The 23,598-nt window shown below is 46.2% G+C and overlaps 1 protein-coding gene across 3 annotated transcripts in view; it reads right to left on the reverse strand.

Moving 5' to 3' along the window:
• Positions 1-23,598, reverse strand: part of RHCE (Rh blood group CcEe antigens) — a 157,803-nt gene that overhangs the window by 106,038 nt on the left and 28,167 nt on the right. The gene's annotated exons all lie outside the window — the stretch shown is intronic.

Consider the following 23,598-nt stretch of genomic DNA (forward strand, 5'->3'; position numbering starts at 1 on the left):
AAAATAATATTGTGAGGTGTGAGGTGTTCAGAATAGACTGAAAATGAGTGGAAATTATGGTTATTGAGGTTAATAATACTTTGGGATCAAAATGACCCCCAAATTCTATGATTTAAGCTGTTTTTTAGGTTTTTTTGAAAAAAACACCCGAATCCAAAACACACCCGAATCCGACAAAAAAAATTCGGTGAGGTTTTGCCAAAACGCGTTCGAACCCAAAACACGGCCACGGAACCGAACCCAAAACCAAAACACAAAACCCGAAAAATTTCCGGTGCACATCTCTAGTCCTATACAGAGTTCTTTTAATAAACAAATCCCCTGCTAACACCTTGTAATGACCCTTTACATAGTTGAAGATATTAATAATGTCTCCTCTTAGATACATATTTAACCTAGTAAGCCTCTCCTCGTACTCCAGTGTCTCTAATCCTTTAATCAATTTAGTAGCTCACCTTTGAACTCTTTCGAGTTCATGAGATGCAGAAGAAAGGATGCTGAGAGATGCTTGCTAGAGAAGGCAGCTAAAACATTGAGGAGACTCAAGAGGAGAACCCATCCTGTTATCTGGGTAAGGAGAGCTGAGAGGAGAATGCTGGATTATGGAGCCAGTCCCTTAGAGCTGGTAAAGAACTAGCCCATCTGCCTGGGATTTGGATCCTGGTCACTGGGAGATGTTAAACTAGTTATACACTATGCAATTTTTGGGCATTAACAGGCCGATCAGCTTATAATGTCTGATAATTGTATAGTGTGTTTACAGGAGCGTTGAAGTGTTTGAAGCTGAAAAACAGCTTAAAAAATTTGTGCAAAAGTCAGATCAGGGGACATAAGTCGAGAGAGAGAGAGAGAGAGAGAGAGAGAGAGGTGTTTTATGCCATTAGGGGGTAGAGGGTGGTTGGGAGGGCATGCACTCTCTTTCCCAGTCTGTCAATGGCTAGTGGGACTGAATTTTGAATCTCATGTCCTCTCAATAGCTATTGGCAGAACAACTGCCACAATAACCTGTCAAAGACTGTGACTTATATCAGAGAAGCTGCTAGTGCAACACGCTCAGCAAAGTCTGCAAAGCAGGGAGGTGCCAGGCTGGAGAGGCACTATCCCGGGTCTGCTACTATGCTGCTGTTCACTGTTGCTACTGGCTGCTGCTGTGCCTGTCAAAGTGTATGACAGGCAGCGGTGCCGGCAGCAACATGAAGTGCTATTCAGTCTCCAGTCACGCTGATCTCCTGTGTCAAGTAAGGCCCTCGCTCCCTCCCCTTTTCTCCCCACTGTACCTGTCAAGCTTTATGACAGGCAGCAGCAGCAGCAGGCTAAGGAAGCACCCCCCCCCCCCCCCTTATGTCACTGAACACACTCCAGTTTCTCCCCTTTCCTCCATCTGTCCACTCCCACTGCAGCCGAAGAGGAGCCATGTGTAGTGCCTTGTATAAGGGGCACTACTACTGTGGGCATTATGTGTATAAGGGGCACAACTGTGTGGCATAATGCGTATAAGAGTTACTACCGTGTAGCATAAAGTGTATAAGGGGCACTACTGTGTAGCATAACATGAATAAGGGACATTACTGTACGTTGTAATTAGTGATGAGCGGGTTCGGTTTCTCGGAAACCGAACCCCCCCCGAACATCACCCTTTTTACACGGGTCCGAGCCATACTCGGATTCTCCCGTATGGCTCGGGTAACCCGAGCGCGCCCGAACGTCATCATCCCGCTGTCGGATTCTCGCGAGATTCGGATTCTATATAAGCAGCCGCGCGTCGCCGCCATTTTCACTCGTGCATTGGAAATGTTAGGGAGAGGACGTGGCTGGCGTCCTCTCCGTTATTGTTGAACTTGATTGTGCACTATTGCTTAATTGTGGGGAGGGCTGGGGAGCAGCTGTATAATATAGGAGGAGTACAGTGCAGAGTTTTGCTGATCAGTGACCACCAGTTATCCGTTCTCTGCCTGAAAAAAAACGCTCTATATCTGTGCTCAGTGTGCTGCATATATCTGTGCTCACACTGCTTAACTGTGGGGACTGGGGAGCAGCTGTATTATATAGCAGGAGTACAGTGCAGAGTTTTGCTGACAGTGACCACCAGTATACGTTGTCTGCCTGAAAAACTCCATATCTGTGCTCAGTGTGCTGCTTTATTGTGGGGACTGGGGACCACCAGTATAATATTATATAGGAGGAGTACAGTGCAGAGTTTTGCTGACCAGTGACCACCAGTATATAATGTATAGCATTACGGTACAGTAGGCCACTGCTGTACCTACCTCTGTGTCGTCATTAAGTATACTATCCATCTAGATTCTATACCTGTGGTGCATTTCAGTTGTGCAGTTTGCTGACACAGTGACCACCAGTATACTATATATAGCAGTACGGAAGGCCACTGCTGTACCTACCTCTGTGTCGTCATTAAGTATACTATCCATCTACATTCTATACCTGTGGTGCATTTTAGTTTTGCAGTTTGCTGACACAGTGACCACCAGTATACTATATATAGCAGTACGGTACGGAAGGCCACTGCTGTACCTACCTCTGTGTCGTCATTAAGTATACTATCCATCTACATTCTATACCTGTGGTGCATTTTAGTTTTGCAGTTTGCTGACACAGTGACCACCAGTATACTATATATAGCAGTACGGTACGGAAGGCCACTGCTGTACCTACCTCTGTGTCATCATTAAGTATACTATCCATCTACATTCTATACCTGTGGTGCATTTTAGTTTTGCAGTTTGCTGACACAGTGACCACCAGTATACTATATATAGCAGTACGGAAGGCCACTGCTGTACCTACCTCTGTGTCGTCATTAAGTATACTATCCATCTACATTCTATACCTGTGGTGCATTTTAGTTTTGCAGTTTGCTGACACAGTGACCACCAGTATACTATATATAGCAGTACGGTACGGAAGGCCACTGCTGTACCTACCTCTGTGTCGTCATTAAGTATACTATCCATCTAGATTCTATACCTGTGGTGCATTTCAGTTGTGCAGTTTGCTGACACAGTGACCACCAGTATACTATATATAGCAGTACGGTACGGAAGGCCACTGCTGTACCTACCTCTGTGTCGTCATTAAGTATACTATCCATCTACATTCTATACCTGTGGTGCATTTTAGTTTTGCAGTTTGCTGACACAGTGACCACCAGTATACTATATATAGCAGTACGGAAGGCCACTGCTGTACCTACCTCTGTGTCGTCATTAAGTATACTATCCATCTACATTCTATACCTGTGGTGCATTTTAGTTTTGCAGTTTGCTGACACAGTGACCACCAGTATACTATATATAGCAGTACGGTACGGAAGGCCACTGCTGTACCTACCTCTGTGTCGTCATTAAGTATACTATCCATCTACATTCTATACCTGTGGTGCATTTTAGTTTTGCAGTTTGCTGACACAGTATACTATACTACATATATAGTATACTATATATACCAGTACGGAAGGCCACTGCTGTACCTACCTCTGTGTCGTCATTAAGTATACTATCCATCTACATTCTATACCTGTGGTGCATTTTAGTTTTGCAGTTTGCTGACACAGTGACCACCAGTATACTATATATAGCAGTACGGAAGGCCACTGCTGTACCTACCTCTGTGTCGTCATTAAGTATACTATCCATCTACATTCTATACCTGTGGTGCATTTTAGTTTTGCAGTTTGCTGACACAGTGACCACCAGTATACTATATATAGCAGTACGGTACGGAAGGCCACTGCTGTACCTACCTCTGTGTCGTCATTAAGTATACTATCCATCTACATTCTATACCTGTGGTGCATTTTAGTTTTGCAGTTTGCTGACACAGTGACCACCAGTATACTATATATAGCAGTACGGTACGGAAGGCCACTGCTGTACCTACCTCTGTGTCGTCATTAAGTATACTATCCATCTACATTCTATACCTGTGGTGCATTTTAGTTTTGCAGTTTGCTGACACAGTGACCACCAGTATACTATATATAGCAGTACGGAAGGCCACTGCTGTACCTACCTCTGTGTCGTCATTAAGTATACTATCCATCTACATTCTATACCTGTGGTGCATTTTAGTTTTGCAGTTTGCTGACACAGTGACCACCAGTATACTATATATAGCAGTACGGTACGGAAGGCCACTGCTGTACCTACCTCTGTGTCGTCATTAAGTATACTATCCATCTAGATTCTATACCTGTGGTGCATTTCAGTTGTGCAGTTTGCTGACACAGTGACCACCAGTATACTATATATAGCAGTACGGTACGGAAGGCCACTGCTGTACCTACCTCTGTGTCGTCATTAAGTATACTATCCATCTACATTCTATACCTGTGGTGCATTTTAGTTTTGCAGTTTGCTGACACAGTGACCACCAGTATACTATATATAGCAGTACGGAAGGCCACTGCTGTACCTACCTCTGTGTCGTCATTAAGTATACTATCCATCTACATTCTATACCTGTGGTGCATTTTAGTTTTGCAGTTTGCTGACACAGTGACCACCAGTATACTATATATAGCAGTACGGTACGGAAGGCCACTGCTGTACCTACCTCTGTGTCGTCATTAAGTATACTATCCATCTACATTCTATACCTGTGGTGCATTTTAGTTTTGCAGTTTGCTGACACAGTATACTATACTATATATATAGTATACTATATATACCAGTACGGAAGGCCACTGCTGTACCTACCTCTGTGTCGTCATTAAGTATACTATCCATCTACATTCTATACCTGTGGTGCATTTTAGTTTTGCAGTTTGCTGACACAGTGACCACCAGTATACTATATATAGCAGTACGGTACGGAAGGCCACTGCTGTACCTACCTCTGTGTCGTCATTTAGTATACTATCCATCTACATTCTATACCTGTGGTGCATTTCAGTTGTGCAGTTTGCTGACACAGTGACCACCAGTATACTATATATAGCAGTACGGTACGGAAGGCCACTGCTGTACCTACCTCTGTGTCGTCATTAAGTATACTATCCATCTACATTCTATACCTGTGGTGCATTTTAGTTTTGCAGTTTGCTGACACAGTGACCACCAGTATACTATATATAGCAGTACGGAAGGCCACTGCTGTACCTACCTCTGTGTCGTCATTAAGTATACTATCCATCTACATTCTATACCTGTGGTGCATTTTAGTTTTGCAGTTTGCTGACACAGTGACCACCAGTATACTATATATAGCAGTACGGTACGGAAGGCCACTGCTGTACCTACCTCTGTGTCGTCATTAAGTATACTATCCATCTACATTCTATACCTGTGGTGCATTTTAGTTTTGCAGTTTGCTGACACAGTGACCACCAGTATACTATATATAGCAGTACGGAAGGCCACTGCTGTACCTACCTCTATGTCGTCATTAAGTATACTATCCATCTACATTCTATACCTGTGGTGCATTTTAGTTTTGCAGTTTGCTGACACAGTGACCACCAGTATACTATATATAGCAGTACGGTACGGAAGGCCACTGCTGTACCTACCTCTGTGTCGTCATTAAGTATACTATCCATCTACATTCTATACCTGTGGTGCATTTTAGTTTTGCAGTTTGCTGACACAGTGACCACCAGTATACTATATATAGCAGTACGGAAGGCCACTGCTGTACCTACCTCTGTGTCGTCATTAAGTATACTATCCATCTACATTCTATACCTGTGGTGCATTTTAGTTTTGCAGTTTGCTGACACAGTGACCACCAGTATACTATATATAGCAGTACGGTACGGAAGGCCACTGCTCTACCTACCTCTGTGTCGTCAAGTATACTATCCATCCATACCTGTGGTGCATTTCAGTTGTGCGCAGTATATATAGTAGTAGGCCATTGCTATTGATACTGGCATATAATTCCACACATTAAAAAATGGAGAACAAAAATGTGGAGGTTAAAATAGGGAAAGATCAAGATCCACTACCACCTCGTGCTGAAGCTGCTGCCACTAGTCATGGCCGAGACGATGAAATGCCATCAACGTCGTCTGCCAAGGCCGATGCCCAATGTCATAGTAGAGAGCATGTAAAATCCAAAAAAACAAAAGTTCAGTAAAATGACCCAAAAATCAAAATTAAAAGCATCTGAGGAGAAGCGTAAACTTGCCAATATGCCATTTACGACACGGAGTGGCAAGGAACGGCTGAGGCCCTGGCCTATGTTCATGGCTAGTGGTTCAGCTTCACATGAGGATAGAAGCACTCATCCTCTCGCTAGAAAAATGAAAAGACTTAAGCTGGCAAAAGCACAGCAAAGAACTGTGCGTTCTTCTAAATCACAAATACCCAAGGAGAGTCCAATTGTGTCGGTTGCGATGCCTGACCTTCACAACACTGGACGGGAAGAGCTTGCGCCTTCCACCATTTGCACGCCCCCTGCAAGTGCTCGAAGGAGCACCCGCAGTCCAGTTCCTGATAGTCAAATTGAAGATGTCAGTGTTGAAGTACACCAGGATGAGGAGGATATGGGTGTTGCTGGCGCTGGGGAGGAAATTGACAAGGAGGATTCTGATGGTGAGGTAGTTTGTTTAAGTCAGGCACCCGGGGAGACACCTGTTGTCCGTGGGACGAATATGGCCATTGACATGCCTGGTCAAAATACAAAAAAAATCAGCTCTTCGGTGTGGAATTATTTCAACACAAATGCGGACAACAGGTGCAAAGCCGTGTGTTGCCTTTGTCAAGCTGTAATAAGTAGGGGTAAGGATGTTAACCACCTCGGAACATCCTCCCTTATGCGTCACCTGCAGCGCATTCATCATAAGTCAGTGACAAGTTCAAAAACTTTGGGTGACAGCGGAAGCAGTCCACTGACCACTAAATCCCTTCCTCTTGTAACCAAGCTCCTGCAAACCACACCACCAACTCCCTCAGTGTCAATTTCCTCCTTACCCAGGAAAGCCAATAGTCCTGCAGGCCATGTCACTGGCAAGTCTGACGAGTCCTCTCCTGCCTGGGATTCCTCCGATGCATCCTTGAGTGTAACGCCTACTGCTGCTGGCGCTGCTGTTGTAGCTGCTGGGAGTCGATCGTCATCCCAGAGGGGAAGTTGGAAGACCACTTGTACTACTTCCAGTAAGCAATTGACTGTCCAACAGTCCTTTGCGAGGAAGATGAAATATCACAGCAGTCATCCTGCTGCAAAGCAGATAACTCAGGCCTTGGCAGCCTGGGCGGTGAGAAACGTGGTTCCGGTATCCACCGTTAATTCAGAGCCAACTAGAGACTTGATTGAGGTACTGTGTCCCCGGTACCAAATACCATCTAGGTTCCATTTCTCTAGGCAGGCGATACCGAAAATGTACACAGACCTCAGAAAAAGACTCACCAGTGTCCTAAAAAATGCAGTTGTACCCAATGTCCACTTAACCACGGACATGTGGACAAGTTTAGCAGGGCAGACTCAGGACTATATGACTGTGACAGCCCACTGGGTAGATGTATTGCCTCCCGCAGCAAGAACAGCAGCGGCGGCACCAGTAGCAGCATCTCGCAAACGCCAACTCGTTCCTAGGCAGGCTACGCTTTGTATCACCGCTTTCCAGAATAGGCACACAGCTGACAACCTCTTACGGAAACTGAGGAAGATCATCGCAGAATGGCTTACCCCAATTGGACTCTCCTGGGGATTTGTGACATCGGACAACGCCAGCAATATTGTGCGTGCATTACATCTAGTCAAATTCCAGCACGTCCCATGTTTTGCACATACATTGAATTTGGTGGTGCAGAATTATTTAAAAAACGACAGGGGCGTGCAAGAGATGCTGTCGGTGGCCCGAAAAATTGCGGGCCACTTTCGGCGTTCAGCCACCGCGTACAGAAGACTGGAGCACCACCAAACACGCCTGAACCTGCCCTGCCATCATCTGAAGCAAGAGGTGGTAACGAGGTGGAATTCAACCCTCTATATGCTTCAGAGGATGGAGGAGCAGCAAAAGGCCATTCAAGCCTATTCATCTGCCCACGATATAGGCAAAGGAGGGGGAATGCACCTGACTCAAGCGCAGTGGAGAATGATTTCAACGTTGTGCAAGGTTCTGCAACCCTTTGAACTTGCCACACGTGAAGTCAGTTCAGACACTGCCAGCCTGAGTCAGGTAATTCCCCTCATCAGGCTTTTGCAGAAGAAGCTGGAGACATTGAAGGAGGAGCTAAAACAGAGCGATTCCGCTAGGCATGTGGGACTTGTGGATGGAGCCTTTAATTCGCTTAACCAGGATTCACGGGTGGTCAATCTGTTGAAATCAGAGCACTACATTTTGGCCACCGTGCTCGATCCTAGATTTAAAACCTACGTTGTATCTCTCTTTCCGGCAGACACAAGTCTGCAGAGGTTCAAAGACCTGCTGGTGAGAAAATTGTCAAGTCAAGCGGAACGTGACCCATCAACATCTCCTCCTTCACATTCTCCCGCAACTGGGGGTGCGAGGAAAAGGCTAAGAATTCCGAGCCCACCCGCTGGCGGTGATGCAGGGCAGTCTGGAGCGAGTGCTGACATCTGGTCCGGACTGAAGGACCTGCCAACGATTACTGACATGTCGTCTACTGTCACTTCATATGATTCTCTCACCATTGAAAGAATGGTGGAGGATTATATGAGTGACCGCATCCAAGTAGGCACGTCAGACAGTCCGTACGTATACTGGCAGGAAAAAGAGGCAATTTGGAGGCCCTTGCACAAACTGGCTTTATTCTACCTAAATTGCCCTCCCTCCAGTGTGTACTCCGAAAGAGTGTTTAGTGCAGCCGCTCACCTTGTCAGCAATCGGCGTACGAGGTTACTTCCAGAAAATGTGGAGAAGATGATGTTCATCAAAATGAATTATAATCAATTCCTCTGTGGAGACATTCACCAGCAGCAATTGCCTCCACAAAGTACACAGGGACCTGAGATGGTGGATTCCAGTGGGGACGAATTAATAATCTGTGAGGAGGGGGATGTACACAATGAAAGGAGTGAGGAATCGGAGGATGATGATGAGGTGGACATCTTGCCTCTGTAGAGCCAGTTTGTGCAAGGAGAGATTGATTGCTTCTTTTTTTGGTGGGGGCCCAAACCAACCAGTCATTTCAGTCACAGTCGTGTGGCAGACCCTGTCGCTGAAATGATGGGTTCGTTAAAGTGTGCATGTCCTGTTTATACAACATAAGGGTGGGTGGGAGGGCCCAAGGACAATTCCATCTTGCACCTCTTTTTTCTTTCATTTTTCTTTGCATCATGTGCTGTTTGGGGACAATTTTTTTGAAGTGCCATCCTGCCTGACACTGCAGTGCCACTCCTAGATGGGCCAGGTGTTTGTGTTGGCCACATGTGTCGCTTAGCTTAGTCACACAGCGACCTTGGTGCGCCTCTTTTTTTCTTTGCATCATGTGCTGTTTGGGGACAATTTTTTTGAAGTGCCATCCTGCCTGACACTGCAGTGCCACTCCTAGATGGGCCAGGTGTTTGTGTCGGCCACTTGTGTCGCTTAGCTTAATCACACAGCGACCTTGGTGCGCCTCTTTTTTTTCTTTGCATCATGTGCTGTTTGGGGACAATTTTTTTGAAGTGCCATCCTGCCTGACACTGCAGTGCCACTCGTAGATGGGCCAGGTGTTTGTGTCGGCCACTTGTGTCGCTTAGCTTAGCCATCCAGCGACCTCGGTGCAAATTTTAGGACTAAAAATAATATTGTGAGGTGTGAGGTGTTCAGAATAGACTGGAAATGAGTGGAAATTATGGTTATTGAGGTTAATAAAACTATGGGATCAAAATGACCCCCAAATTCTATGATTTAAGCTGTTTTTTAGGGTTTTTTGTAAAAAACACCAGAATCCAAAACACACCCGAATCCGACAAAAAATTTTCGGTGAGGTTTGGCCAAAATGCGTCCGAATCCAAAACACGGCCGCGGAACCGAATCCAAAACCAAAACACAAAACCCGAAAAATGTCCGGTGCACATCACTAGTTGTAATGTGAATAAGGAACACTACTATGTGGTGTAATATGAATCGGGCACTATGTGTGGTGTAATGTGAATATGATTGTGCTACTGTGTGGCATAATTTGAAAAGTGGGTACTATTTTTGTGCCTTCGGTGCACACTATCCCTTTGTAAAGTATTGCAGAGAGTGCACAAATGTATAGTTTGCAGGGGGGCTCCAAACTTCCTAGCACTGGCAATGGATCAGTGTCAGCGTGCTTGAGGGGAGAACCCCTTATCTTGCAAACAGATCATTACAGTGCTTTTACTACACACAGCAGGAACCATTTGTTTTCAGTGTCAGTTCAAGTGTCTCTCAACATTCTAGATACCAGCCAATTGTAGCAAAACCTCTTACCACACAAGTTTATAGTTCTATATGGAGATTCTGTTTGGGGCACTCTTATTCAACAGAGATGCCATCAAAAAAGCAAAGGGAACTGTCTAAAACATAATAATTTATTAGTTATGCTCTAAAAACACAAAAAAGCCCACAAATAATAATACCAATGTATCAGGTTTATATAGCAAAGTGCTATGATATATCAGAAATTGGATAAGTGCAAAAAAACAATCAGTCAGCAGCTAATAAGTATATGGTAGCGTCTAGTTACCCTTTGTGGAGAGGACCTTTCCAATAATCCCATGGGTCCATGTCACCAACTTATTGGAATAGTAACCTGTGGCGAGCGAAGCAGAGCGAGACACTGAGCCCAAAGCGTGGCAAGCGAAGCAAGAGCGTGAGGGGACAATGGTGCAGCAATAAAACAAAATAACCTAAAACAAATGGAGAATGGATAAAACATTAACGTGCTGTAAGGGCAAAAGTTCTCTTCTGCCCTCTTGTGCTGTCACTTCCTGTTCCTTTTCACGAGGGAAACATAGACACAACCATAAACGTATTGCCTGCAATAAGGCAAAATAAAAAAGGACACCCACAATGTTCTAGGACTAAAATTCAATGTACTGGCAACAACCTGCTAATTATTCTAACGACACTAACCTGTCAAAATGACCATCATCGATTCCACACGTAGCTCAGTGATATGTGGACATATGTGGACGTTGAATCATGGGTCACATTTAAAGTCTTAATTCTTAGCCTTATCCACAGTGCTAATTGCAAGTACAAAGATTTGATATAGAAAAAATGTACCTGATCCTGTCTATGGGTCTATATAAAATAAATACTATCCTATACAATAAAAGCCAAGTCTGCTACCCACCTCTGTTATGTGAGCTGGCGGCCACTAGAGACCAAATTATTTCTTTGAGTGCCAGAATCTGACACAGCTCATACTGAAAGTGAAACTGCAGGGAGATGTTACAGCCTCCTAACCTGCTGCTGGTAATATTAATAATACTGATCTGACTGTTTCACACTTGCTGTAAATGGAAAAAGGGGGCTGGTGAGAGAGAGTGAGGGTAGGGGCAGATAGGGACTGGGGGATGGAGAGTAGGGTATCGGCTGATAGGGACTGGGGAGAAAGAAAGAGGGCAGGAGGGTTGTCTCAGATAGGGACTAGGAGGAGGGGGAGGGTGGACTGGGGAGAGAGCGGAGGCTTTAGGGACACGTGTGGCCACTTACCGGTGGGGGGAGAAGGTGAATCAGTCTGGCAGGAAAAGGTCAGATGCTGTGTCAGGTAATTAGTGCAGTGACCGAGAGGAGGAGAGGGTCGGTGCTGTGGCTGCTACGGGTGAGGAGGCAGATAACCAGCTCAGCTGCTTTATATATATAGCGTGCCTATGGAGGGGCGAAGTACTGCACAGGCCATGCCCAGATCCCTCCGCCACCTGCTGGTGGCTACTGGTGTCCTCTACCCCCCAGACCGGCCGGGAGCTGTGCGGGGACTGATGAGCTTAAGGGGGGTACTCACGGAGCGATATTCTAAGCAATCTGACTAGATTGCTTAGAATATAAGCATGATCGCTCCGTGTGTAGCCCCCTCAGCGATAGCGATGCGCGGCCCCGCACATCGCTATCGCTGCTGCTAGATTGGCCTGCATGCAGGCCAATCTAGCGGGTCGCTCACTTCACCCGCTGGGTGAAGTGAGCGCCCCCCCCCCGTCTCCCCCCGCACGCTCAGCACAGATCGCACTGTGCTGAGCGGCAGGAGAGATGAGTGCTGAGCGGTTCGCTCAGCACACATCTCTCCTGCATCGGCCCGTGGGTACTGGGCTTTACACTTGCCAGTACTGGTGTATATAGTGCAGCATCATTATAGCCTGCACATTACAGATATACAGCATCTATTTATAAAAAGGTTAATGCTACACACACCAGTGACGTGCATTGAGGTGAGGCAGAGTCTTTCCTGTCGTACTAATGTATACGCCAGAGATTTGACTATATAAAGTATATGAAAAATACAAAGATTATATTGGAAATATATTCTTTGTATTATTCTTACCATTTTTATAGTCAAAACTCTGACGTAGTCTATATCTTTTCTGCACATCTCTGATCAAAACTCACCAAATTTCCAGCAGTATATACTGCTGCACCTGTGTATAATACCCGCATGCACCCTTGGGCTCATATATTGTGTGTAAATCTGGCTCTGGTACTAGCCAGTGCCTCCTGAGCCATTTACCTCCTACACTTAGCATGACATAGCCCCGGCTCCCAGCAGCAGCACTTCCAGAAACCCAGCAACTCCTGTGTGAGTAGCGACCGCCCTCCCAATAAAATCCGGCCCTGGTGTCCGTCAATTTGACGGGCTTTTAACAAGTCCAAAATAATGGCTATAACTAATAAAGCTTATCCCTGGTAGATAGAAAATACCCGCTATACTAATAGATATCCCCAATTAGTATGTAATGTCAGTGGCTGGTTAGTCACACAAAGTATACGACACACATTTAAACAGATTGAGGGGGTAATTCAGAGTTGATCACTGCAGCAAATGTGTTAGCAGTTGAGCAAAACCATGGGGGTCATTCCGAGTTGTTCGCTCGGTAAAAATCTTCGCATCGCAGCGATTTTCCGCTTAATGCGCATGCGCAATGTCCGCACTGCGACTGCACCAAGTAAATTTGCTATGCACTTAGGAATTTTACTCACGGCATTTTCATCGTTCTGGCGATCGTAATGTGATTGACAGGAAATGGGTGTTACTGGGCGGAAACAGGCCGTTTTATGGGCGTGTGGGAAAAAACGCTACCGTTTCCGGAAAAAACGCAGGAGTGGCTGGAGAAACGGGGGAGTGTCTGGGCGAACGCTGGGTGTGTTTGTGATGTCAAACCAGGAACGACAAGCAGAGAAATGATCGCAGATGCCGAGTAAGTCTGAAGCTACTCAGAAACTGCTACGAGGTGTGTAATCGCAATATTGCGAATACATCGTTCGCAATTTTAAGATGCTAAGATTCACTCCCAGTAGGCGGCGGCTTAGTATGAGCAAATCTGCTAAAATTCACTTGCGAGCGAACAACTCGGAATGACCCCCCATGTGCACTCTGGGAAGGGGGGGGCAGATATCACATGTGCAGAGAGAGTTAGATTTGGGTGGGGTGTGTTCAAACTGAAATCTAAATTGCAGTGTAACAATAAATCAGCCAGTATGTACCCTGCACAGAAACAAAATAACCCACCCAATCTAACTCTCTCTGCACATGTTATATCTGCCACACCTGCAGTGCACATGGTTTTGCCCAACTGCTAACAAATTTGCTGCTGCGATCAACTCTCAATTACCCCCTGAGAGCGACACTGAGATTTGCAATAGAGACGGTGTGTCAACAGAGCTTGTGGGGCTAATTCAGGTTGGATTGTAAATCGCGATCCAACCGGAATTTTTACGATGGCCCTGTGGGCACATGCACAACGCCCGTCCTGCGCATGCGCCCACACTTTCTGTGGGGGGTGCGCAGAAAAAGCGATCGCCTCTGCCTGTCAATCAGGCAGAGGTGGTTGCGGTGCGGAGAGTGGTTGGCAACGCTATTTCCAGGAAGGAGACGGAGTGTTGCGGGGGCGGCGCGAATGGTAGGCGGGGTGTCACAAATTGGGGCATGTCATGGGCGTGATCGCGGCAGCTGCGTGAAATCACACGCAGCTGCCGCAATGGGTAAGATGGCGCCGGGTCTCCTGCGCTGGCAGAAGGCACCAAGATTTTTTACAATGAAGCAGAAATTGCGAGGCGCTTGCAATTTCTGCTTCATCAAGGAGGGAAGGCGGCGGTCAGCATGCTGTGCGGCCTTGCCCAGCGATGGATGGCCCCCAGCATGCGATCCAAAGGATAGCAAATTCTGCAGATTAGCAGAATTTGCTATCCTTACTGAATTAGCCCCTGTGTCTGAAAGACCTCTCACCTCTGCTGTTCGTCTGTGATGCCAAAAGTGCAGGACGGCGAATGAGAGAGTGAGGAGCCGGTAACAGGCTTGAAAGAAGAGAAACTTGAGAGGTATCAAGCACAGAATATTGCGATCACCCCATTGTACTAGACTGCAAGGCAGGCGATGCACTAATTAAGTGTGCAATATGCGCCCCAGCAAGAGAGTAACGGGTGTCAGTGTGCAAGATTGGCATTATAAACTGGGTATGCAAAACTAATGGTTAAACCAGTAAAGAGTCAAATAGGTCACTGTAATAATAAACAAGTATAGTCTGGTTATACCGCATCTCAAAGCTTAGAAACAAAGGGGGTAATTCAGAGATGGTTGTAGATGTGCTACATTCAGCACATCTACACTCAATTACTCTGACATGCGGGGTGACGCACAGCACAGGGCTAGTCCGCCCCGAATGTCAGGCCCTACCCCCCATTCCACGCCCCCGCACAAGTACAAAAGCATCGCACTGGGGAGATGCTTTTGTACTTGACAAGTAGCTCCACACCTGCGCAGCTCCTGCGCTCTGGCAGGGAGCTACTTGTCACATCTCGGGTCGCAGCAGCTGCGTGTGACATCACGCAGCTGTCGCCGCCTGCCCCCCAACGGTCCGAATACGCCTTCATTGTCTGGACCGCACCCCGGCAATGGCGTTCTAATGCCATTGGCACGTCCCCTCCCACCCCGCGACCGCCTCTGCCTGTCAATCAGCCTGCCCCTGCAGCGATCCTGTCTGAATTACCCCCAAAGTGCCAAGCAATGATGTAATACAAGATAAACGCACAGGCATACACACACCCTAAGAGCAACATATAAAATTCTTATAATGCCCCAGCTCTGTTGCTGGTTACGATTAAGGCCGTATCAATGCAGTCAAAGACTGACACATGACACAAGCAAGTTGTGCAGAAGGTCACAGTGATATAACTGTGACACTGAAGACCAAGAATAATATAATTGAGAAGCAATAATGTATCAAGAATTATATCAAGAAGTAAATAAATATTACGATAGTTTTTCTAGTTTTCTCACAACAATACGTAATTTTTCTATTATCATATATTTGGGAGACAGTGGCTTGATAGTGTAAGGTGTGTACAGGACCACATGGCACTGGTTAAACTCACAACACTGGTCGCTGCTCCTCCCCTTCTCAGTACAGACCCTTGAACATGTTCACTCCCTGGTCCATGTGGCCCTTAAACCGGCACTGATGTTGATTCACTCCTGTTAGGCGATCAGATATTGCATTTCTAAACCATGAACTCCACACCTACTACATGAGCAGGGACGGACTGTGGCTCTAAAAGAGCCCTGCAATACCAGAGGCTGTGCGCAAAACAAGGGGGTGTGGTCATGTCTCGGGGGGGGGGGGGGGGGACTCATGGCACTCCCTCGTGTGTCTGTATACCGGGTGGCCAATCAGAGCAACGGGAGGTGGAGCTGCTCGCCAAGCCCCTGTCTCAGTGAGCTGAACAGCCAAGCAAAGCACTGGCAGGCGGAGCTGCTCGGCCTGCCCCTATCTCAGTGCACCGGGTAGCCAAGCAGAGCACCGGGAGGCAGAGCGGCTCGGTCAGCCCCTGTCTCAATGGGCCAGGTAGCCAAACAGAGCCCGGGAGGCAGAGTTGCTCGGCCAGCCCATGTCTCAGTGTGCTGGTCAGCCAAGCAGAGCACTGAAAGGTGAAGCTGCTCTCTGTGTGCCCATCAGACCTTCTGACAGTTGCCAGAAGCAGGGCCGCCATCAGCGGGGGACTGCTGGGTTTGGAGTCCTGGGCCCTGACCATACAGGGGTAGAACTAGCAGCAGTGTAGCTGGTGCATTGCACCAGTGCCCACCGCAATGAAGGGGCCTGGAGCTAGCGGCATTATCAGCAGGTACTATAATGAATCAGAATGACTAATTGTAGTACACCGTCGCAGGCCGTAATAAAGAGGGAGGAGGTGGTTCACCAGGGGCAGAGGAGATGAAGGGGCCCTTTCCTCCCCTCTCCATGTCTCACCCCAGGCTCCTCCTTTCTGACCCCTCTCTGACACGGTCCTGCAGTGCAATTGCCTCCTAATAATAATTTTATTTACATAGCGCTCTTTCTCCAATAGGACTCAGATAGAATGAACATAATACAGTACATTAACAATGATGTACAGAAAATCTTTTCATAAAATACAGAGAGTATGGAGATACTAAAGGAACATTACAGAAATGTTTGAGTAAACAGGAAAGTCTTGAGTCTATTATTGAAGGATTCTAGAGTGGGGGCCTCTCAAATAGTGCGGGGAAGTGAGTTCCACAGAGTTGGAGCCGCATGGCTAAAAGCTCGACCACCCCATATGAATTTACGGGAGATTCTAGGTACTGCTAGAGACATGAATCACTCCAGCATGGATGGAAGTTCAGGGGTTACCACTAAACCCCTCCATCCCAAGCACGTATACCATGTTAATGGTTTCTATTGAATCTGAAATCTGAGTCTATATCAATTTATAATGTTATATATTATAATTTATATGATAGTCACTGTTACCTTGCCACAATACATAAGCTTGTTTATGTATATTTATATATTATAATCTGTAAAATAAGTTTCTGTATAAGCACAAGTATTGTTAACTATACATTATGAATTATAATGTATAATTATATTATATACTGTATTATACTACAGAGAAATAATAAGCAGTGTGTGCTGGTTGTGGACCACCACTCCCATATGCAGATGCCCCATCACCATTTTCAGATATTCTAGGTGTTTAGTGTTTTGAAAATCCTCTTCAAAATATTGTTAAGGGACACAATAGATAGACTGTTGATGTATGAGTACCGAGGTTGGGAATGCACATACATCCCAACTGTACTGATTTTCACAGGACAGTCCCATTTTTGGCCACTGTCCTGCTGTCCCACCCATGGGCCGCAGTGTCCCACAGTGGGAGGCAAGTTGGGAGGCTCTTTGTCACTAGCTGCCCTGCTTAGCAGAGCAGTTGTGAATAGAGGCTGTGTACATGCGCACAGCATCTATTCACGGGCAAGAGGGATAGGAGGCATTCCAGAAGCTTACAGATCATTGGCCATGCCCCCACAGTGACGACAAACAGAATGGGTGGCTCACAATATTGGCATCCCCGCAAAGCCATGCTCCCTTTTTTTGAGGCTAAGCCCACTTTTCGGGCAGGCAGGAGTCCTGAGTTAGTCATCCAGAATGTTGGGAGGCATGGAATGCCTGCTCTAGTTAGTGTAACAACCTTCCTGCAATGCATTGCCACCCAGGAAGGGGGTCTCTGCTAATCTTGTCACTCCTGGGCCCCACAATTTCTGATGACAGTCCTGGCCCGAATTGCCCGATGGCCAGTCTGGCCCTGTACATGAGTAATATATTGGCCAGAATATTATTGTTTCTAACCTCCTTTACCAATACACCTCAATATGCCCAAGTGCTCTTGGAATTCATAGACACACTGCAGTTTGTCCGCTAATATAAACACTGGTATGTTTTATTACTGTGTGGTCATCCAAAGTATTTGACTTTCAGGTAATCTGCTAATCTAGTTAATGTGACATGTGACTGTCTGATATGAGTGAATCAATATTCATTCATTTATGTAACATTTATTGTTGTTGCAGCTACTTTTTATTATTATTATTATTATTATTATTATTATTATTATCCTAGGTTGAATTTATGCTTTGGATGAAAATTCATGTTTACTGGATTACCCTTGTGACTAATCCTTGTCTGATTATAGTTGCCTATTCTCATGATATGTGCGGGAGACTCATATATTTGGGTATTCCCCCAGACCTCCAGAAGAGTAGGCAGTCCTCCCGAATCCTGCACACTTCCTGGCAAATTACCACTATGATGATAATGCAGCGAATCGTAGGTAAGTGGGGCCAATATGACATTTCTATATAAATCATGTCCTCTTGGCCCCATCCCCTTTCTATCAAACCATGATTCGTGGCATTCCCTGTGAGTGGGCAAGGCTTATAGATGCGTAGTGCTGGGCACCACCACCACCTCCATTCAGCTGCATCTCTCCTCTGGGCTTCTCCCAGAGGAAAGGGGATCCAGTCAGGATCCCGGCAGTCAAAATACCGACGCCAGAATCCCAATGCTGGCACTGGCATCTCGACTAGGGACACAATCCCGGCACCAGAATCCCTTACAAGTGTTTGCCGGGCCGCTGGACAGGTAAACCACGGGGGGGATGGGAAGGTTAGGATTAGGCCGCAGGGGGAGGATTAGGCCGCAGGGGGAGGGTTAGGCTGTGGGGAGGAGGGAGGCGGTTAGGTTTAGGCACCCCCAGGGAGGGTTAGGTGGTCATCAAGGAAAGGTAAGTACCTTGCCCCTGTCAGGATTCTCACCATCGGGATGCCGCAGTTGGTATTTTGACCTCCGGCATTGCAAACACCAGCATATCGAACCCAAGGAAAGAGTGTTGCTATTATGTGCTGTGTATCACACTTTGCCTTGTTACTGGATTACCCTTCTGCCAGCTCCCTGTAAACTAATCTTCTCTCTGTATACTATACCTGCCCTTGTTACTAGACTAAACTCTTTACCCAACCCCTTGTCTGCTGGTACCCCCTCTGTGTACTATTCCTGGACTTTCTGACCACATGCAACTTACTCCTAGGAGTTTATTTTCTGAGCATTGGGTTCTAAGACCAGTGTTTCCAATTGTGTTTGAAAGAGCAATACTTTTAATAGCTGTGTTTTGCTAGTAAAATCATTGCCTTTTAAAATTCGGGCATAAACACGATAGGAAGCGACAGGTTTTAGAAACGACACTTAGTAAATAAAGCCCCTAGACAGGTGAGCGTTATATCCTTACTGTTAATATTGAGGTTACTCTCCTAAATTGCCATATTGGAGAACGAGTCTCTGCCATTGGAGTTCAACACCAAACACGGCATAGCATTATATGGTTATCTTTGACAGCATAGTTCTAAGTTACTAGGTTCTCCTGCATATTTGGTGAGTTTTGAACATCATATGGTAATTTATACTTAAATTGAATTACTATGCTCCTTACAAATTGTAAGAGTACATATTTTTATTACTGCATGCTTAAACACATGCAGCACAATAAAACACTAAGCTGGCACTTAAAAAATCATTATGTAGGTTCAGAATCCAGTCAAATAAGATATGCTTGTAAAAATCAACATTGATAATAAAATAAATTAATCTATATAATCGGTATCTGGATGATAGGCCGACAGTGATAAAGTCAACTAGCAATAGGTCGACAGCAAATGGTCGACATGCATATGGTCAGACTTACTATCTACGTGGACTATGGCCCTCATTCCGAGTTGTTCGCTCGCTAGCTGCTTTTAGCAGCATTGCAAACACTAGGCTGCCGCCCTCTGGGAGTGTATCTTAGCTTAGCAGAATAGCGAACGAAAGATTAGCAGAACTGCTATCAAATAATTCCTTGCAGTTTCTGAGTAGCTCCAGACCTACTCCTAGACTGCGATCACCTCAGTCCGTTTAGTTCCTGGTTTGACGTCACAAACACGCCCTGCGTTCAGCCAGCCACTCCCCCGTTTCTCCAGCCACTCCTGCGTTTTTACCTGGCACGCCTGGGTTTTTTAGCACACTCCCGGAAAACGCTCAGTTACCTCCCTGAAACGCCACTTTCCTGTCAATCACTCACCGATCAGCAGTGCGACTGAAAAGCGTCGCACGAACACCAGCAAATCTACAAAGTTTTGTGTTAAATAACTTAGCGCATGCGTGCTGCGTACCATGCGCATGCGCATTTTCCACCTAATCGCTGCGTTGCGAAAAACGTCAACGAGCGAACAACTTGGAATAACCACCTACATTGGTAATAGTAACCGAGCAAAGCAGGCCATGCGAAGGAACATGGTGCACTAATTGCACCACTAAAGTGCTGAAAGGAACATTTTGACGCCCCAAAAAATATTTAAAACTCATGGCGACCTTTTCATGTCAACCCTGTTGACCATTTGGTGTCGAACTAGACAATGTCGCCTTCTGACTGCCGACCCATTGCTCCATACCCTATAAGATCAGTGAGGATTTTGTTAGCCTCAAGGTGAGTTGAACCATTGATTAAGGTTGCAATTGAAATAGCGCTTTTCCATTATACAAATTAACAAAAACATTTATATTTGAGAAATGTGTTCTGTAAGACATAAAATAGTTCCATCATAATAATATATACAAACAAGGAAGAAACTACTATTTTACAGTAAAACAGCCTGAAAGTTATACATTTTTAATTCCGTAAAGTTTTTTCTATCTTCCAAATCTTGCTAGCTGAGACTGTTGCCATATAGTCCCTACACATTTGACAATTTGCCGCCGAGGTGCCCGACGGCCGATATGGGCGTCGGACGACCCGGCGGCACAGGGGGAGGGAGGGGTCGGTAGTTTCACTGAAGGAGTGAAGTTTCTTCACTCTCTGACGTCACCCGGTCCCATAGCCCTGCATGCTAATATGGACGATAATGTCCATATTGGCTTGCAGGCATAAACTACCCGGCACCAACGATCAACGACTGCGGGGCCGCGCATCATTCATCGTTGGTCCCTACACACTGAGCGATATGAACAATTTCTCGTTCATTAATGAACGAGATTGTTCTTATCGGCCGCACACATCGCCAAGTGTGTAGGGCCCATTAGTTTACTCTACCGATTAGGTATTTGCGGGATGATTTATGAAAAGGCAAAAGCCTTCTATAATTGCCAATGAAAAAAATGGTTGCCATGGGATTTTTCTTGCTTCACTCTATACAACAAAGGGGTACCACCATTAAAAACATTGGGCCTGATTCAGATCGGGTTGTTGTAGTGGCACATGCCGCAAAGTACTGATATTCGTTACATCTGCAGCATGGGTCTGTGACGCCGGTAGCACTACGGCATCAGACTGTCAGTAATTGACAGTGAGATGGTGTTAGGGGGCGGGGAGGGGGCGGCAACGGCCTCCATTTCTCAAAACAGAGGTGCGTTGCAGACGTTGCGTGGGAGGGACAAGGCCAGAATCTCTGTCTGGGGATGGAGAATTCCTGGCCTCTTTGTTGCTGCTGCAGCGGGCAGCTTGCATGACTCCAACGGGTCACGCAGCCGGCTGATGGTGTCGCAGATGATCTTAGCTCGGATCAGTAATGCATGCAGGAAGTGTGATGGCTCCTGCTGCATTACCATAATAGTGCCATTGCTGCTGCTTCCATGTAAGCAGCAGTGATAGCAACTCCAACCACATCTGAAATCAGGCCCTTTGCCATTATCTGCGGTACCTTGTATCATTGTTATCGCCAGCTCAGGATGCTGAAAATAGATGAAAACCATTATAACAAATGTTAATGTTAAAAGGTTTTTCAATATTTCAATAAGTTTCAGCTATTTTTGAAGCTGAATATATTTGCAAAGACTGGCCAGGTGAAAGGCTGACTTAACGCATACCATGCCAAGCTTATAGTGCCCTGGCACCTGAGTATTGACCAGCTGTAGCAGCAATATTTTACTGGATAAACTGTAAAAAAAACAGCCCTATTAATAAATAGTCCCCTTAGACCTAGATAATGCAAAACATAGGGACAAGGGAGCAGCTAGTATATACAGTACACTGGCCCTCATTCAGCATGGATTGCAATTGTGCTTTTTCGCAATTTGGCTGATTATAGAAAGACTGCACATGCGCTAAGTGCGCAATGCGCATGTGCCAGAGCCGCACTGCTTTTGCAGTGCGTTCACAATATTAAAGTGAGGCGAACACACAGTGATTGACAGGAAGTGGGCGGTTAGGGGTGGTAATATGGCGTTTTGTAGGAGTGGTGGCAAAAATTCAGGCATGTCATGGCAGTTCGGCGGGTGGGTCTCTGACATTATATGTGTTCACTTGCATGCAATAGCGGGGGGAATTCTGAGTTGATCGCAGCAGGATTTTGGATAGCAATTGAGCAAAATCATGGGGGTAATTCCAAGTTGATCACAGCAGGAAATTTTTAGCAATTGAGCAAAATCATGGGGGTAATTCCAAGTTGATCACAGCAGGAAATTTTTAGCAGTTGGGCAAAACCATGTGCACTGCAGGGGAGGCAGATATAACATGTGCAGAGAGAGTTAGATTTGGGTGGGTTATATTGTTTCTGTGCAGGGTAAATACTGGCTGCTTTATTTTTACACTGCAAATTAGATTGCAGATTGAACACACCACACCCAAATCTAACTCTCTCTGCACATGTTATATCTGCCCCCCCTGCAGTGCACATGGTTTTGCCCAATTGCTAATAGAATTCCTGCTGCGATCAACTTGGAATTACCCCCCATGTGCACTGCAGGGGAGGCAGATATAACATGTGCGGAGAGAGATTTGGGTGGGTTATTTTGTTTCTGTGCAGGGTAAATACTGTCTGCTTTATTTTTACACTGCAATTTAGATTGCAGATAGAACACACCCCACCCAAATCTAACTCTCTCTGCACATGTTAAATCTGCCCCCCTGCAGTGCACATGGTTTTGCCCAACTGCTAAAAAATTTCCTGCTGCGATCAACTTGGAATTACCCCCAGCATGTGCAGATTTGTGGATGCTCTGGCTTGGCACAGATTGAATTTACCTTTTCGATGTGCCCGATTTTGCATATGGATTGCGGTGCATCGCAAACACTGCAGTGGGTCTTTTACCATTTCTGGGTGAAAACCACCTGTGCGATTCTTTGCAATTGAGATTGCAAAACATTGCACTTTTAGTAGCAATAGCGATCCGTGCTGAATCCGACCCTCTATTCCAGCTGTAAACAGTAATGACTTATGATAGGAAGGAGGCAGGGAACTGATGGAGGCAATACGCCTAATTCAGAGCTGATCGGGTCTGAACTGCGCATACGCCGGCGCATGCCAGATGCCAACGGCCATCTTAGCCCTGTGATCGCCTCTGCCTGGTTGACAGGCAGAGGCGGTCGCTGGGCGGGAGGGGGCGGGCCGGCGGCGTTTGCCCGCCGTTTTAGAGGCACGGTACGGGCAACACAGGCGTGCCCGAACCGTGCAGGGGGCGGGCCGCGGCGGCTTTGTGACATCACACGCAGCCGATGCGACCCAGAGAGCTGCGCTAGTAGGGAGCTACTCTTCAGGTACAAAAGCATCACCGCTGTGCGATGCTTTTGTACTTGTGCGGCAGGGTAGGGCATGACATGCGGGGCGGACTAGCCCTGTGCTGGGTCCCCCCCCCCCCACATGTCTGAGTAACTGATCGTTGCTGTGCAAAATTTTGCATGGCTACGAT

The sequence above is a fragment of the Pseudophryne corroboree genome, chromosome 2, assembly GCF_028390025.1.
Source record: "Pseudophryne corroboree isolate aPseCor3 chromosome 2, aPseCor3.hap2, whole genome shotgun sequence".
Taxonomy (NCBI): Eukaryota; Metazoa; Chordata; class Amphibia; order Anura; family Myobatrachidae; genus Pseudophryne; species Pseudophryne corroboree.